The 16219-nt window shown below is 36.9% G+C and overlaps 1 protein-coding gene and 1 long non-coding RNA gene across 3 annotated transcripts in view; one reads left to right on the top strand and one right to left on the bottom strand.

The window, feature by feature from the left end:
* Positions 1–715, bottom strand: part of LOC105543908 — a 109136-nt gene extending 108421 nt beyond the window's left edge. Inside the window, exon 1 of the long non-coding RNA XR_001006687.1 lies at positions 661–715. This is a non-coding gene — a long non-coding RNA (uncharacterized LOC105543908). The remainder of the gene's footprint in view (positions 1–660) is intronic.
* The window catches only part of GALNTL6 (polypeptide N-acetylgalactosaminyltransferase-like 6), a 1310737-nt gene that overhangs the window by 979571 nt on the left and 314947 nt on the right, over positions 1–16219 (top strand). The gene's annotated exons all lie outside the window — the stretch shown is intronic.

Here is a 16219-nt window from a genome sequence, read left to right as displayed (position 1 = left end):
TTCTGACTCGGCCCTTATCAGCTAGTGAGGCTTGCATTTATTCAGTGGCTAATTAACAAAAGTTGTGAGTAAATACCACTGGAAGGTAAAGATTAAAGGCTAAGTTCCAGGCCTAAAGCAAACACCATTTGCAGGTAATAAACTTCTGCCGACCCCCTACCCGCCGGTAGGAGGCAGTAAAATACCCACAGTAGGACAAAGGTCAGTCTTAAGACCATATAAGTAAATAGGTTAGTAAGAGAAACTTCCCACATTCCTCTGTACTTGCACCCTAATCTTTCTGGCTCCTGCAGAGTTTGACTGCCTTCAGGCAAGCAATCTGAGGCTATGCAAACTCTCAGGCCTTCCGAAAGAGTTTTTGGCTATTATTGTAACTATCTAAATATTTTTTCCACCAGCCTGATTGAACCCCAACATATAATAATAATTATAATATAAGATGATTATATTCTGATGAGAACACTTGATCAAAGTAGAGTGATGAAGAATAGGAAAGTTCTTGACACGTAGAGATGAAAATAACGGAAACTTATCACGATCCATCCAATTCAACACGTATTGATTGAGAGCCTATTATATATCAGACAGTGTTCTAGGAGCTTGAAATACAGAAATGATCAAAAAGAAAGAACTCAAAAGTTGTCAGAACATGTTTCTTACCTGGTAGATGAGGTCCCTATTCTCTCTCTAATAGTCCCTGTTTCTGTGAGCTTAACCACAATTTCAAGTGATCAAATGTCAGGTCATCTTCATTAATGATTATTGTTAAGCATCTCTATTCACTAAAATACATTAACTTTCAGGAATCAAGTATAAGTGACTCTCAAAGGAGAAAGAAATTCCACTGGTATTCAGATTAAAAACTTAAACAACTGGAAAACTACAAAATATGTAAATGAGGTTAAAAGTATTTAAATAACAAAGAATATTTTTCTACCTTAATATTAAAGTTAATGAAATTAATAGTAAAATTCTTTTCTCTCAGTTGTCATTCTGTGTCAACACAATTTATGACTTAACCCACGCTCCTTGTGTACCCATAGGAAAACCTGGCCACTCCACTGTTTTAAGAAACAACCTGTAGTCATCCACAAGTCTCACCTCTCTAAATTCATCTACAGAAAGTCATATACTTGACACCACACAACTTTCTCCCATTCTAGTCCCATTTTTTCAAGAGCTGCCAAATCTAAAGGAAGGATAATTATTCACACACTAGAAATGAATTCAGTATATAATCATAGGAAAATGCTCAGATTCACTAACGAGCAAATAAATTCAAATTAAAACATTGAAGCATGAGGTATGTATTTAATCTAATAAATTAGCACAAACAAATCCTGTTCTTATAAAGGTAATACCCAATACTGTCAAGAAAGAAGGAAAATTGGTAATCTCATATTGCTAATGTCAGTGTTAATTGGCCCTTAAGGAATAAATCTAACAAAGTATATCACATGCTATTAATTTTTTCATATGCTTTGAACAAGTAACTCAATTTGTTGTGTTGTATTTTATCCTAATTTTGAACAAAAGCATATGCATGAAGATGTTAACACCATTATGTATATTAATAAGAACAGAAATAATTTAACAATAAGAAAACTCTTAATTCTAGCACATTATTCAAGCATTAAAAATGTTTTTTAAAATACTTTTCTTTTTAATATTTAAAATATTTTAATATTAAAAATATTTCTTTTTATTGATTTTTTTAATTGAGGTAAAAAATACCATTTTTACTATTCTTTTTTTTCTTTTTTTTTTTTGAGATGGAGTCTTGCTCTATCACCCAGGCTGGAGTGCAGTGGCGATATCTTGGCTCACTGCAACCTCCGCCTTCTGGGTTCAAGAGATTCTCCTACCTCAACCTCTGGAGTAGCTAGCACTACAGGAGCCTGCCACCATGCCCGGCTAATTTTTTGTATCTTTAGTAGAGACGGAGTTTCACTGTGTTGGCCAGGATGGTCTCAATCTCCTGACCTTGGCCTCCCAAAGTGCTGGGATTACAGGCATGAGCCACCAAGACCAGCCCCATCTTTACTATTTTTATGTGTATAATTCACTAGTAATAAATACATTTATATTCTTCTTCCTTTTCCCTTTTATCACTCCCTCTTACCTTCCTGGCCTCTGATAACCACCAATCTACTGTCAATCTTCATGAGATCCACTTTTTTAGCTCTCACATGGGAGTGAGAACATGCAATATTTGCCTTTTGTGTTTGGCTTATTTCACTTACCATAATAGGCTCCAGTTTCATCCACATTGCTGAAAAAGATGAGATTTCATTTGTTTTATGGCTGAATAATATTTCATTGTATGTATATGTATATATACATTGTTCAATATGTATATATACATATTGTATATACATATACAATGAAATATATATATGTGTATATATTACATTTTCTTTATCTGTTTATCTACTGATGGGCACTTAGGTTGATTCCATATTTTGGCTATTGTGAATAGTGCTGCAATAAACATGGAAGTGCAAGTATCTCTTTGATATTTTGATTATCTTTCTCTCAGATGTATACACCATAGTAGAATTGCTAGACAATATGGAAGTTCTACTTGTAGGTTTTTGAGGAGCTTCCATAATGTCCTCCACAGTGGCTATACTAATTTACATTCCCACTCACTATATGAAGGTTGCCCTTTCTCCATATCCTTGCCAACATCTGTTGTTGCCTGTCTTTTTGATACAAGCCATTTTAACTGGGGTGAGATGATATCTCATTGTGGTTTTTCTTTGCATATCCCTGATGATTGAAGATGGTAAGCACTTTTTCATATACCTGTTGGCCATTTGTATGTCTTCTTTTGAGAAATGTCTATTCAGATCCTTTGCCCATTTTTAATTTGATTATTTGCGTTTTTAAATTATTGAGTTGTTTGAGCTCCTTATATATTCTAGGTATTAATCCCCTTTCAGATGGATAGTTTACAGATATTTTCTCCTATTCTTCAGGTTGTCTATTCACTTTTATTGATAGTTTCCTTTGCAGTTCAGAAGCTTTTTTAGCTTTATGTAATCCCATTTGTCTATTTCTTCTTTGGTTGCCTGTGCTTTTGAAGTCTTACACACACAAAAAAATATTTTCTCAAGCAAATGTCCTAGAGCATTTCCCTAAAGTTTTCTTCTAGTAGTTTCATAGCTTCTGGTCTTAGATTCAAGTTTTTAATCCATTTTGATTTAATTTTTATGTAGGGTAAGAGATAAGGATCTAGCTTTATTCTTCTACATATAGTTAGTTACCCAGTTTTCCCACCACCACTTATTGAGAAGACTGTTTTTTCCTCATTGTAAGTTTTTGGTGCCTAAGTTGAAGATGAGGTGGCTGTAAGTGCATGGATTTATAGCTGAATTCTCTATTCTGTTCCATTGGTCCATGTGTCTATTTTTATGTGAGTACCATGCTGTTTTTGTTACTATAGCTTTAGAATGAATTTTGAAGTCAGGTAGTATGATGCCACCAACTTTGTTAATTTTGCGCAGGATTGCTTTGGCTATTCAGGGTCTTTAGTGGTTCCATATAAACTTTAGAATTTTTTCTATTTATGTGCAGAATGTCATTGGTATTTTGATAGGATTGCATTGAATATGTAAATTACTTTGGGTGATATTGTCATCTTATCAATATCGATTGTTCCAATCCATGAGCATGGAATATCTTTCTCTTTTTTTGGTGTCCTCTTCAATTTCTTTTATCAGTTTTTTTGTAGTTTTCCTTGTATAGGTCTTTTACTTCTTTGGTTAGATTGATTCCTAAGCATTTTATATTTTTTGTAGCTGTTGACAATGGGATTAATTTCTTGAGTTCTCTTTCAGATTGTTTGCTGTTGTCATATATAAATGCTACTGATTTTTGTATGTTAATTTTGTATCCTAAAACTTTACTGAATTCTTTTGTCAGTTCTAACACTTTTTGATGGGGTGTTTAGATTTTTCTAAATTTAAGAGTGTGTTGTTTGCAAACAAAGATAATTAGATTTCTTCCTTTCCAATTTGGATGTTCTTTATTTCTTTCTCTTTCCCAATTGTTCTGACAAGGACTTCCAGTATTGTGCTAAATAAAATCAGTGAAAGTGGGAATCCTTGTTTTGTTCCAAGTCTATAGAGGATAGGTCGTCCATGTTTCTCCATTCAGTGCAGTGTTAGTCCTGGGTTTGTCTTAGATGCCTTTTATTATTTTGTGATATGTTCCTACTGTACACATTTTGATAAGGGTTTTTTAATAAAGGGATGCTGAATTTTATTAAATGCTTTTGAGGCATCAATTGATATAATCATATGGTTTTTGTTCTTCATTCTGTTGATGTGATATAACACATTTATTAATTTGCATATGTTGAAACATTCTCTTACCCCTAGGATGAATTCCACTTGATCATAGTGAATGATCTTTTTAGTGTGTTGTTGCATTTGGTATGCTAGTATTTTGCTGGGGATTTTTGCAGTTATGTTCATCAGTGATATTGGCCTGTAGTTTTACTTTCTTGTAGCATCCTTGTCTGGTTTTGGTATTAGGATAATGCTGGCCTTGTAGAATGACTTTGGAAGTATTCCCTCCTCTTCAAATATTTGTAAGAGTTTGAGTGGGATTGGACTGGGCTCAGTGGCTCCTGCCTGTAATCCCAGCACTTTGGGAGGCCGAGGCAGGCGGATCACGAGGTCAGGAGATCGAGACCATCCTGGCTAACATGGTGAAACACCATCTCTACTAAAAATACAGAAACTTAGCCAGGCATGGTGGTGTGCGCCTGTGGTCCCAGCTACTTGGGAGGCTGAGGCAGGAGAATCACTTGAACCCAGGAGGCAGAGGTTATAGTGAGCCAAGGTCGCAACACTGCACTCCAGCCTGGGCTACAGAGCAAGACTCCATCTCCAAAAAAAAAAAAGAGTTTGAGAGTTTGAGTAGGATCGATATTAATTCTTCTTTAAATATTTGGTATAATTCAACAGTAAATCCATCAGGTTCTAGGCTTTCATTTGGTGGGAGATTCTTTATTACAGCCTTGATCTAATTACTCATTATTGGTTTGTTAAGATTTCCTATTTTCTGGTGATTCAATCTTGCTAGATTGTATGGGTCTAGGATTTTATCCATTTCTTCTAGTTTTTTCAATGTGTTGCCATTTCGTTGTTCATAATAATCTGTAATGATTCTTTGTATTTCTGAGGTTCTCAGTTTCTATGTCTCCTTTTGTTTGCTGATTTTATTTATTTGAGTCTTCTCTCTCTTATTCTTAGTCTACCTAAAGGTTTGTTGATTTTCTATATCTTTTCATAAAAGCAGCCTTTGCTTTGTTGACCCTTTACATTTTTTTAGTCTTAATTTCATTTATTTCTGCTCTGATCTTTATTATTTTTTCCTTCTAGTAATTTAGGATTTTATTTATGTTTGCTTTTCTAATTTCTTGAGATGCCTTGTAAGGTTGCTAATTTGAAGTCTTTCTACTTTTTCGATATAAGCATTTATTGCCATAAACCTTCATCTTAGTACTGCTTTTTGCTGTGTCCCATAGAGTTTGGCATTTTGTATTTTTATTTGCATCAAAATTTTTTAAAATTTCCTCTTAATTTGTTTGTTGACCCATTGGTCATTCAAAAACATGTTATTTAATTTCCATTTGTTTGTGAGTTTTCCAGGGTTCATCTTGTTTTTTATTTCTAGTTTTATTTCATTTTGTTCAGAGAAAATGCTTGATATTATTTATAGTTTTTAGAATTTGCACAGACTTGTTTTGTGGCTCAAGATATGGTCTATCCTGGAAAATGTTCTATATGCAATGAAAAAAATGCATGTTCAACAGAACCGGGTGAAATGTTCTGTAAATATCAATTAGTCCTATTAGATCTAGTGTATAGTTTATCTCCACTGTTTCCTTGTTGATTTTGTGTCTGGATGATCTGTCTGTTACTGAGAATGGGATGTTAACATCTCCGACTATTATTGTATTGCATTCTATCTCTTCCTTTAGGTCCTATTAATGATTGCTTCAAGTATTTCGGAGCTCTGTGTTGGGTACATAAATATTTATACTTACATCCTCTTATTAAGTGGCCCCTTTATCATTATATAGTGATCTTTCTTTTCTTTTTTCACAGTCTGTGATGTGTAGTCTATTTCATATAGTGTCGGTATAGTTATTCCTGCTCTTTTTTGCTTTCCAGTTTCACAGAATATCTTTTCCATCCCTTCCAGTTTATGTGTGTCTTTAGATAAAGTGGGGTTTTTGAGGGCAAAATATAGTTGAGTCATATCTTTATCCATTCAGCCACTCTATGCCTTTTAGGTGGAGAGTTGAGACCATTCACATTTGGTGTTATTATTGATAAGAACTTACCAGTGCCATTTTGTTGCTTATTTTTTGGTGGTTTTGAGATTCCTCTCTTCTTTTCTTCCTTTCTTACTGTCTTCCTTTTGGCTTACATGATTATCTCTGATAGGATGTTTTAATTTATTGTTTTTTATTTTTAGTGAATCAATTATAGATTTTTGTGCTATGGTTATCATGAGACTTCCAAAGTATATTTTACAGATATAAAAGTATATTTTACAGTATACAAAGTATATTTTACAGATATTACTTCAAAGGGATGATGACTTACCTTAGAACACAAATAAAAGAATAGACACCAAGGCAGAAAAAAACCTACAAACACAATTCTACACTTTATCTCTATCTGCCTCACATTTTGACTTTTAGTTGTCTCAATTTACATATTTTAATTACCTATCTCTTAACAGGTTGCCATGATATTTTTGTTTTTGATAAATTTTTCTTTGGAATTTTATACTAGAGTTATGGGTGGATTGCACACCACAAATGCATACTCTGAGTTTGAATGCTCTGAGTTTGTTCATGTACTTAATTTTGCACCGTCGTGCTTTTGTTTTTCAGTTTGAAGAACTCCCTTTAGCATTTCTTGCAAAAACGGGTCTGTTGGTGGTGAATTCTCTGTCTTTGTCTGTGAAAGACTTTTCTCTCTCCTCAAATTTGAATGAGAATTCTGCTGAATACATTTTCGGGTGGCACTTTTTTCTTTGAACACTTTGAAAATACTGTTCTATTCCCCTTGAGCCAGTATGATTTCTGTTGAGAAGTCTGTTGCCAAACTAATTATAGCTCCCTTATATATTACTTGCTTATTTATTGCTGCTTTTAGGATCTTCTCTTTGCCCTTGACTTTTGAGAATTTGATTATTAAATGCCTTGGGGTATTTGATATGGTTTGGCTGTGCCCCTGCCCAAAGCTACCCAATTGTAGCTCCCATAATCCCCATGTATCATGAGAATGACCTGGTGGGAGGTAATTGAATCATGGGGGTGGGTTGTTCCCATGCTGTTCTCATGATTGTGAATGAGTCTTATAAGGTCTGATGGTTTTATAAAGGGCAGTTCCCCTGCACATGCTCCCTTGCCTGCTGCCATGTAAGATGTGCCTTTGCTCCTCCTTCACCTTCCACCATGATAATGAGGCCTCCCCAGCCATGTGGAACTGTGATTCCAAAAACCTCTTTTTCTTTATAAATTACCTTGTCCCATGTATGTCTTTATTCACAGTATAAAAATGGACTAATACAGTAAATTGGTACCAGGAGTGGGGTACTCCTATAAGGATACCTGAAAATGTGGAAGCAACTTAGGAACTGGGTAACAGGCAGAGGTTGGAACAGTTTGGAGGGTTCAGAAGAAGACAGGAAGATGTGGGAAGTTTGGAACCTCCTAGAGACTTATTGAATGGCTTTGACCAAAACGTTGACAGTGATATGGACAATAAAGTCCAGACTCATCAGATGAAGATGAGAAACTTGTTGGGAACTGGAGTAAAGGTCACTCTTGCTATGCAAAGATATTGGTGACATTTTGCCCCTGCCCTAGAGATCTGTGGAACTTTGAACTTGAGAGAGATTAAGGTATCTGGTGGAAGAAATTTCTAAGCAGCAGTGTGTTCAAGAGGAGGTAGAGGATAATTGGAAAATTTTGCAGGCTGATGATTCAGTAGAAAAGAAAAACCCATTTTCTGGGGAGCAATTCAAGCCAGCTGCAGGAATTTGCATAAGTAACAAGGTTCAAAATGCTAATCGCCAAGACAGTGGGGAAAATAGCTCCAGGGCATGTCAGAGACTTCACTGCAGCCCCTCCCATTACAGGCCTAGAGGCCTAGGAGGGAAAAATGGTTTCCTGGGCCAGGTCCAGGGTCCCTCTAACCGTGTGCAGCCTCAGGACTTGGTACCCTACATCCCAGCCACTCCAGCCATGGCTAAAATGGACCAAGGTACAGCTCGGGTCATAGCTTCAGAGGGTGCAGTCCCCAAGGCTTGGCAGCTTCCACATGGTGTTAGTCCTGTAGATACACAGAAATCAAGTATTGAGGTTTGGGAAACTCTCACTAGATTTCAAAGGCAGGGGTGTGCTGCAGGGGCATAGCCCTTATGGAGAGTCTCTGCTATGGCAGTGCAGAAGGCAAATGTGGGGTTGGAGCAGCCACATAGAGTCCCCACTGGGGCACTGCCTAGTGGAGCTATGAGAAGAGGGCCACCATCCTCCAGACCCCAGAATAGTAGATCCATTGACAGTTTGCACCATGTACCTGAAAAAGCTGCAGACACTCAACACCAGCCCGTGAAAGCAACCAGGAGGTGCTCTGTACCCTGCAAAGCCATAGGGGCAGAGCTACTCAAGACCATGAAAACCCACCTCTTGCAGCAGTGTGACCTGGATGTGAGACATGGAGTCAAAGGAGATTATTTTGGAACTTTGAGGTCTAATGACTGCCCTATTGGATTTCAGATTTGTATGGGGCCTGTAACCCCTTTGTTTTGGCCAGTTTCTCCCATTTGGAACAGGTGTGTTTACCCATTGCCTGTACCCGCATTGTATCTAGGAAGTAACTAACTTGCTTTTGATTTTACAGGCTCATAAATGGAAGGGACTTGTCTTGTCTCTGATGAGAACTTGGACCGTGGACTTTTGAGTTAACACTAAAATGAGTTAAGACTTTGGGGGACTGTTGGGAAGGCATGATTGGCTTTTAAATGTGAGGACATGAGATTTGGGAGGGGCCTAGGGTGGAATGATATGATTTGGCTGTATCTGCTTCCAAATCTCATCTTGAATTGCAGCTCCCATAATTTCCACATGTGTGGGAGGGACCCAGTGGGAGGTAATTGAATCATGGGGGTGGGTCTTTCCAAGCTGTTCTTCTGATAGTGAATAAGTCTTACAATATCTGATGATTTTATAAAGGGCAATTCCCTGCGCATGCTCTCTTGCTTACCACTAAGATGTGCCTTTCTTCCTCCTTCGCTTTCCACCATGATTGTGAGGCCTCCCCAGCCATGTGGAACTGTGAATCTATTAAACTTCTTTTTCTTTATAAATTTCATAGTCTTGGGTATGTCTCATTAGCAGTATAAAAAAGGACTAATACCGTATTTTTATTTAGGTTGAATCTGTTTGGTGTTTAAGAACTAACTGTACCTGGATATTTATATCTTTGCCAAGTTTTAAAACAATTTCCGTTATCATTTCTTTGAATAGGCTTTCCACCCATTGCTCTCGCTCAGCTGTCCTCTTGAATGGCAATAATTCTTAGATTTGATCTTTTAAGATAATTTTCTATGTCTTGCAGGTGGTCTTTGTTCCTTTTCATTCATTTTTTTTCCCTTTTTATCCTCTGAGTTTGTATTTTTAAATAGCAGGTCTTTGAACTCACTGACTCTTTCCTCCGCTTGCTTCATTCCATGGTTAAGAGCCTCCAATGGGATTTTCATCTCAGCCAATATATTTCTTAGTTGCAAGGTTTCTGTTTGTCTTTTTGTTATTTCAATCTTTTTGTTAAATTTCTCTGATCAATTTCTAAATTGATTTTCTATATTATCTGGGAGATCACTGAGTTTCCTTAAAACTGCTGTTTTGAATTCTTGATCAGAAAACTCACAAATTGCCATCTCATTGGAGTCAGTCACTGGCTTTTTGCTTTGTCCTTTTGGAGAGATCATGGTTTTCTGTTTGCTCTTGTTTCTTGTGGGTATACATCTATGTCTTTGCATTGAATAATTAGTTATTTATTCCAGTTTTCTCTGTCTAGCTTGTTCTGGTTTCTATTGAATACATTTGCTTAGCAATTCTTTACTGCTAGATTGCTGCCTCCTTTTCAGCTCTAGTTTGCACCTTAAGCTTAGGTTCATCTCAGGTCTAGTAAATGGTCAGACAACTGCCTGTCACAAATTGGGGAGGTCCCAAAGGGATTATTCTGGCATTGTGGGAAGCTTGGCTAGGGGATTACAAAGAGGGGACCTGGGGAACATACCTCCTATAGCCGCTCTTAGTTAGACTCTCCTTTGGCTGAGTTACAGAGCAGAGTTTCTGAGCTGGAGATGGTAGTCCTGCCTACTTTCTTTATGCCTGTCCTCAGAGATAGTTTTCTCTTCAGGCAGTCATGATACTACTCATGGGTTAAGGCAAGGACAGTTCTCCTGCTGGTGAACCCAAGAAAATGGGAAAATTTGATGACAACCTCAATTTTACTTTTTCCAGTGTAGAAACCGTGAGTTGAAGGGAGATCTTCCTCACAGGTGGTGCCTTGGCAGAATGGGGTGGAGGGGTGTCATGGGTGTGGATGTCAGTTGTCCAACATCTGCTCAGTTTTTCCACTTCTCTGCATCCCCAGAAACTGTCTCATCCTCATACTTGAACTCTGGGTTGTTGCTGGTGAAGAACTCAGCGCTGTATATTTGAACTTTTTGTTGTTGTTGTTGTTGTTGTTGTTGTTGTTGTTGTTTGTTGTAATGGAGAATGAAGCCAGCTTGTCTCTACACCACCATTTTGGATAAAAATATCCTTTTTTAATAATCTACTTCCCCTATACTCTACTCAAAAGGTATGTGAGATAGGGATGTCATGCTAAATGATTTTTAGTGCAGAATACATGATCATATACAAAACATATTTCAAAACATGTGTCAATGAAAAAAGTCAAACCCTGTAAAATATTTGAAGAGATTTATTCTGAGTCAAGTATGAGTGACCATGGCCCATGACATAGACTTTAGGAGATCCTGAGAACATGTACCCAAGGTGGTTGGGGCGCAGCTTGGTTTTATACATTTTAGGGATACATGAGACAATGAGACATCTATCAGATACATTTCAGATATACATTGGTTGGGTCCAGAAAGGCAAGACAACTCAAAGCAGGTGGGTCGGGGGAGTGGTGCTTCCAGGCTATAGGCAGATTTAAAAATTTTCTGATTGGAAATTGGTTGAAAGGGTTATCAATAGAAATAAATATCTGGGTTATGATAAGAGGTTGTAGAGACCAAAGTTTTACCATTCAGATGAAGCCTTCAGATAGTAGGCTTCAGAGAGAATAGATTGTAAATGTTTCTTATCAAACTTAAGGTCTGTGTTAATGTTAATGCTGGACGGTATAGTGAGGCATATCCCACCTACCATGGCTTGAACCAGTGTTTCAGGTTAAATTTTAGAATGCCCTGGCCAAGGAGGAAGTCCATTTAGATGGTTAGAGGGCCTTAGAATTTTATTTTTTGTTTACACATGTACTGGAATAACATGTAGCCCATATTATATATACCAGTGAGATTGTGGATGACCATTTTTCTTTGCCATTTTTATTTTGTGGAAAATTCTTACGTAACTTTATAAGGTATGTGAGAACTCACTGTGAAACCTCAGGTCCTACATCTTGTCATAAAGACAGGAAGTTCATGCTCATTTATTTGCAAGATCTCATCAGGGTGTAGGAAGATAGGGAGAAAAGCTGATACTGAGTAGTAATTGTTACCACTTGTTTTGTTTGGTTGATTGGTAGGTGAGTGGGTGGGTTTTATTTTTTAGCCTATTAAATAAAGCCTTGAAATTAGAAAATTTGGCAAGAGCTTATCTCAATATTAAACTAGAATAATTCTAGAAGAATTTTTCCAAAACTAATATATTTACACCAAGTTTGGAGGAAAACATAAAAACTCTGGAAAATTGTATTGATAGTACCCAGGATGTAAGAACAATCCATTTTAGATCTGCCATCTCAGCAAGCGTCTCTTCAAAATAAAAATCTCTCAATTCTCAGCATTTTATTATATACTCAGAATTTTCTTTAGATTTGGCTGAGAAACAACAGAGTCATAAGCTATAGAATATAGCTGTATCTGAAAAAAAGTAATGCTTGTTATAATAAGCCTTCAGTGAGGGAAAAGTTGGAGACAAAAGGGAAAGTTAGAAATAAGTAAAAGCCTATGAAAAAGAGCAGAGCCGTTCAAGAAATGATACATTTAAAAAAAAACTTACAAGGATGGCTACATGATTTAATTTTCAGAGGCACCATATCTCACTGATAACAAAAGCCAAAGCCTTTGTAGGGACTTCAAAACCCTCCTGGATCCAGCTCCTATTTAGTCTCTGACCTCATCTCATACCATGTTTTCTGCTGCCTGGATATTCCTGCATCATTCTCTCAAGGCCTTTGTACTTGTTCTATTTTACTGGCACACTCTTCTCCACACGTGATTTATACCGTCACCTCCACATTGACCAAGAACCATTCAGAAAAACAGAATCCACACCAGGAATTTCAACAGAAAAAATTTAATATAAGAACTTAGTTACACATTAATATATGGCATAGAAGTCAGGGTAGTGGTTACCCTTGGAAGAGAGCCTAAGAGATGCTGGAAATGTTTTATTTCTTGGCTTGGGTTTGCAACATGGCTGCCTTCACTTTGTGAAAAGTCATCGTGTTGTTCACACAGTCTATCCTCATTATTCACTGACTCTGGATTAACAAATTTACCTAATTGCTAAAATTTATTCATAACCCCCAAATCAGTACTCGCTGAGCTTTGTGGCCATTTGCAGACATACACATTGAGGGGAAAAATTTGAGTCACCAAGATGCGTGCTTTCCCAGCTGTGGTCAGACAAACAACTCTCTCATATTGTATCAGCTCTACTTGTTTCAGCTCTCATATTGTAAACAAGAGTCTTTTTTGTGGTCTACTTAATACTACATGGTGTGCGGGATTTTTTTTTTTTTTTTTCATTTTCATGCTTTCTGGTGGTGATTTCACTGTTTAAAATTACCCACAAGAATAGTGCTGAAGTGTTACCAAGTGTGTGTAGGCGTAGACTGTGATGTGGCTAATGAAGAAAATTCATGTGTTAGCTTCATTCAAGTGTGAGTTACAGTGCTATTGGCAGTAAGTGCAATGTTAATGAATCGAGCGTATATATTAAATGAAGTATCTTTAAACAGAAACACACATGAAGCAAGCTTATATGTTGAATGCCCAATTAAAGCATGACCAGAGGCTTGCAGGAGCCTACCCCTTTGATGAAATATAAATGCAAAAATTACACTTGCTTTGTGTTATTCATGGTAGTTATATTGTATAAAATCACCATGAACACTGAATTAGTGAATATTGAATCATTGATTCTAAAATGTTGAATAACCCAGATAATGACTGCAAGAAGCCAGTGGGTTTTGCTCCTCCTTGGGCTAAAGAAAAATGAGAATAATTTAGGGTCATTTGAACTGAGGAGTTTTAAAGGTTCTCAGACCTTGGGGGTGATGCCACCTGGTGTTTCGGGTTCCTCTGAAGGGATATTGTGAAGCTGCTTAAGAAGCTGGCAGCTGGAACCAATTGCTGTTGCGGCATTGTCATTGCCAGGACGATTCCGACAGAAATACCAAGCAAAGGGGAAGAAAGGATTTCCTCTTCCTTTGTGCCTTCCAGTCTTGCTCTCATATCCTTATTGGCAAAACCTATCTAAAAGCCAACCAGAAATAAATAATAGATACACATACATTTTATATATATGTACATGTACATATGTATACACACATATAATGCACTTTACAGAGTTAAAGTCTAGCATTACATAGAAGAAAATATTTAGTTCCAAGAGATAATAGCTTAATAACTATCCTAGTCCACACTTAAGGCTTCTCGGCATCCATATACACTCTGCCACATGTATTTATTATATGTAGATATAACAGGTAATAGCTTAATAACTATTCTAGTCCACACTTTAGACTTCTCAGCATCCATGTACAACCTGCTACATATATTTAAACTTATAGATAACAAGTGAAGACAGTTTCGCTCTCTGCCTAAGAATAGAAGACATCAAGTTCCAACATCATAGTCATCTTTGAGAAGTCACTGTATTCACCTCTGAGCAATGACAACTATTCCTCTAAATCACACAAATCCCACCTGAACACTCTGTAACCTAAAGAATGAATTGAAGTTTAGCTGACAATCCTATATAAAACAATGAAGAAAAATAAGAAGGAATGAAAATATTAATTATTAATAAAAATAAGAAAAATCATATACTACACTGCATACATACAACAAAGAAGAAAATATGACTAAAACATTTCTCAATTCTCTAGTTTGTCACAAAACCATTTGATACATGTAACTTCTTTCTTCTATCACCCATCAATACTTGCCCAGTATTCAGCTGGTTAGGATTCTGTAGATAATGGGATGGTTCAAAACTTTATTCCTAAAGGGTAAGAATACTTGGTGAACCTGTTTGTTTGTGGTTTCTCTTGGTACCTTTACATTTTCATTAAACTTTATTATTAAACATGAAGTACTATGACACACCACAGATGATCTCTTGTATCCAAAACATAGTACTCCCTACCCGCAATACGTCACAGCAATATAATTTTCCTTAGTAGTCCAAACCAATCACCCCAGCCTGCAGAGTACCTCTCTTCTTTGCCTACTAGATCTGTGGCAAGAGAGACCAAGTGGCTATGTGTAATCTTTTTCTTACAGAACAGAATTATTGTGTCTTCAAGTAAAGATATTTCTCCTTTGGGAACCAAGATCTTAAAACTAACAGAGCATAAAGTTGCAGTGATAGCTAAGGAAAAGTTGGCAAGCAGGTAATGAGAAGGGCCACTACCACTAAAACGCCTTATTTTCAGAACCCATGTATTCTGGCTATGTGAGAGGCTACCTATGAAATATCACATGCCCAAACCTTTAGCCGTCTTTCAATCCAGATAAAGTAAACAATGAACTATACTGCTCAGAATCTGCTGACAGGATTTCCCTTCACCACCATTTTTCTAGGACATCACTTTTGTGGAAGCCTTAATACTATAGCAGTCCACTTCTAGCTGGTGCTAATGTATTATGCGGAACTATCGGCAGACCTGAGTCTAGGTAAGAACCAACATGAGCTCGGTGGCACCTCCTTACACAATTTACTGCTTTTACTTAATGATCGATAGCTGTTATGCATACCAAACTTGTGATGTGATACGTCACATAATCCCAATTAATGATGCTCAGCTCAGGTTACATGGTGATTTGACGTCCCATTGTTCAACACGCAATCTTTAGAAGACTCAATAGCAAGCAAAGAAGTATTTCTCGAAAGGAAAATAGTTATATGAAAAGAGCCTATTGCTTTCCTCCATGGGATGTGCTGTAATTCTGTTGGGGCTTGCCAGGAGTTCCATACAGCATTCTCACTTGTGTCGGACACTTTAAATATCATGAGATCTACTTGATCAGAAGACCCACGTAAAAGAGTAGCTTACACCCCACCTAGAGTTGTTGCAGAGCCTTTTATTTTCACCCCCTCAGACTCCACCAAAAACTGGCAACTGCATTGGTTACTCAGAAAATGGGTTAGAATATCATATCCTAGTATAATATGTGTTGCCTCAAAACTCCAAAGAGGTTCATCAAGCATTATGCCTTGTTTTTGGTGGTAGATGGTTAAGATGCTTTTAATTGTTTTTCACTGTGAAGATATTATGACATACTGTAGATCATTGGACACCCCCTAGAAACTTTACCAAGAAGATGTCCTTTGAATTCTGTGGACTTTATCTTCCACCCTCATGTGTTTTACTAAGATATATAAAGCAATTTCAAGGTCCTGGCACATCAAAAACAATTGTCATGATGGCATCAATATAGTGGACTGGTGTGATACTCAGTGTGATATCCAGATGATGAAGATCTGTCTAACAGAGAACAAGACTGTGAAGATGTGCTATCATCCTTATGAGAAAAGAAATGGTTCTGGATGTCCTTGCAAACTTATATTTAAAAAGTATTTGCCAGATAAATAACTGTATATCAGATATCAAAGATTGTGTTGATGTGATTAAATTTATGATAATCTATGGTCATC

This window comes from Mandrillus leucophaeus, unplaced genomic scaffold, assembly GCF_000951045.1.
Source record: "Mandrillus leucophaeus isolate KB7577 unplaced genomic scaffold, Mleu.le_1.0 Scaffold292, whole genome shotgun sequence".
Lineage (NCBI taxonomy): Eukaryota > Metazoa > Chordata > Mammalia > Primates > Cercopithecidae > Mandrillus > Mandrillus leucophaeus.
The sequence above is the reverse complement of the archived record's forward strand: the minus strand, read 5'-3'. Positions and strand labels throughout refer to the sequence as shown.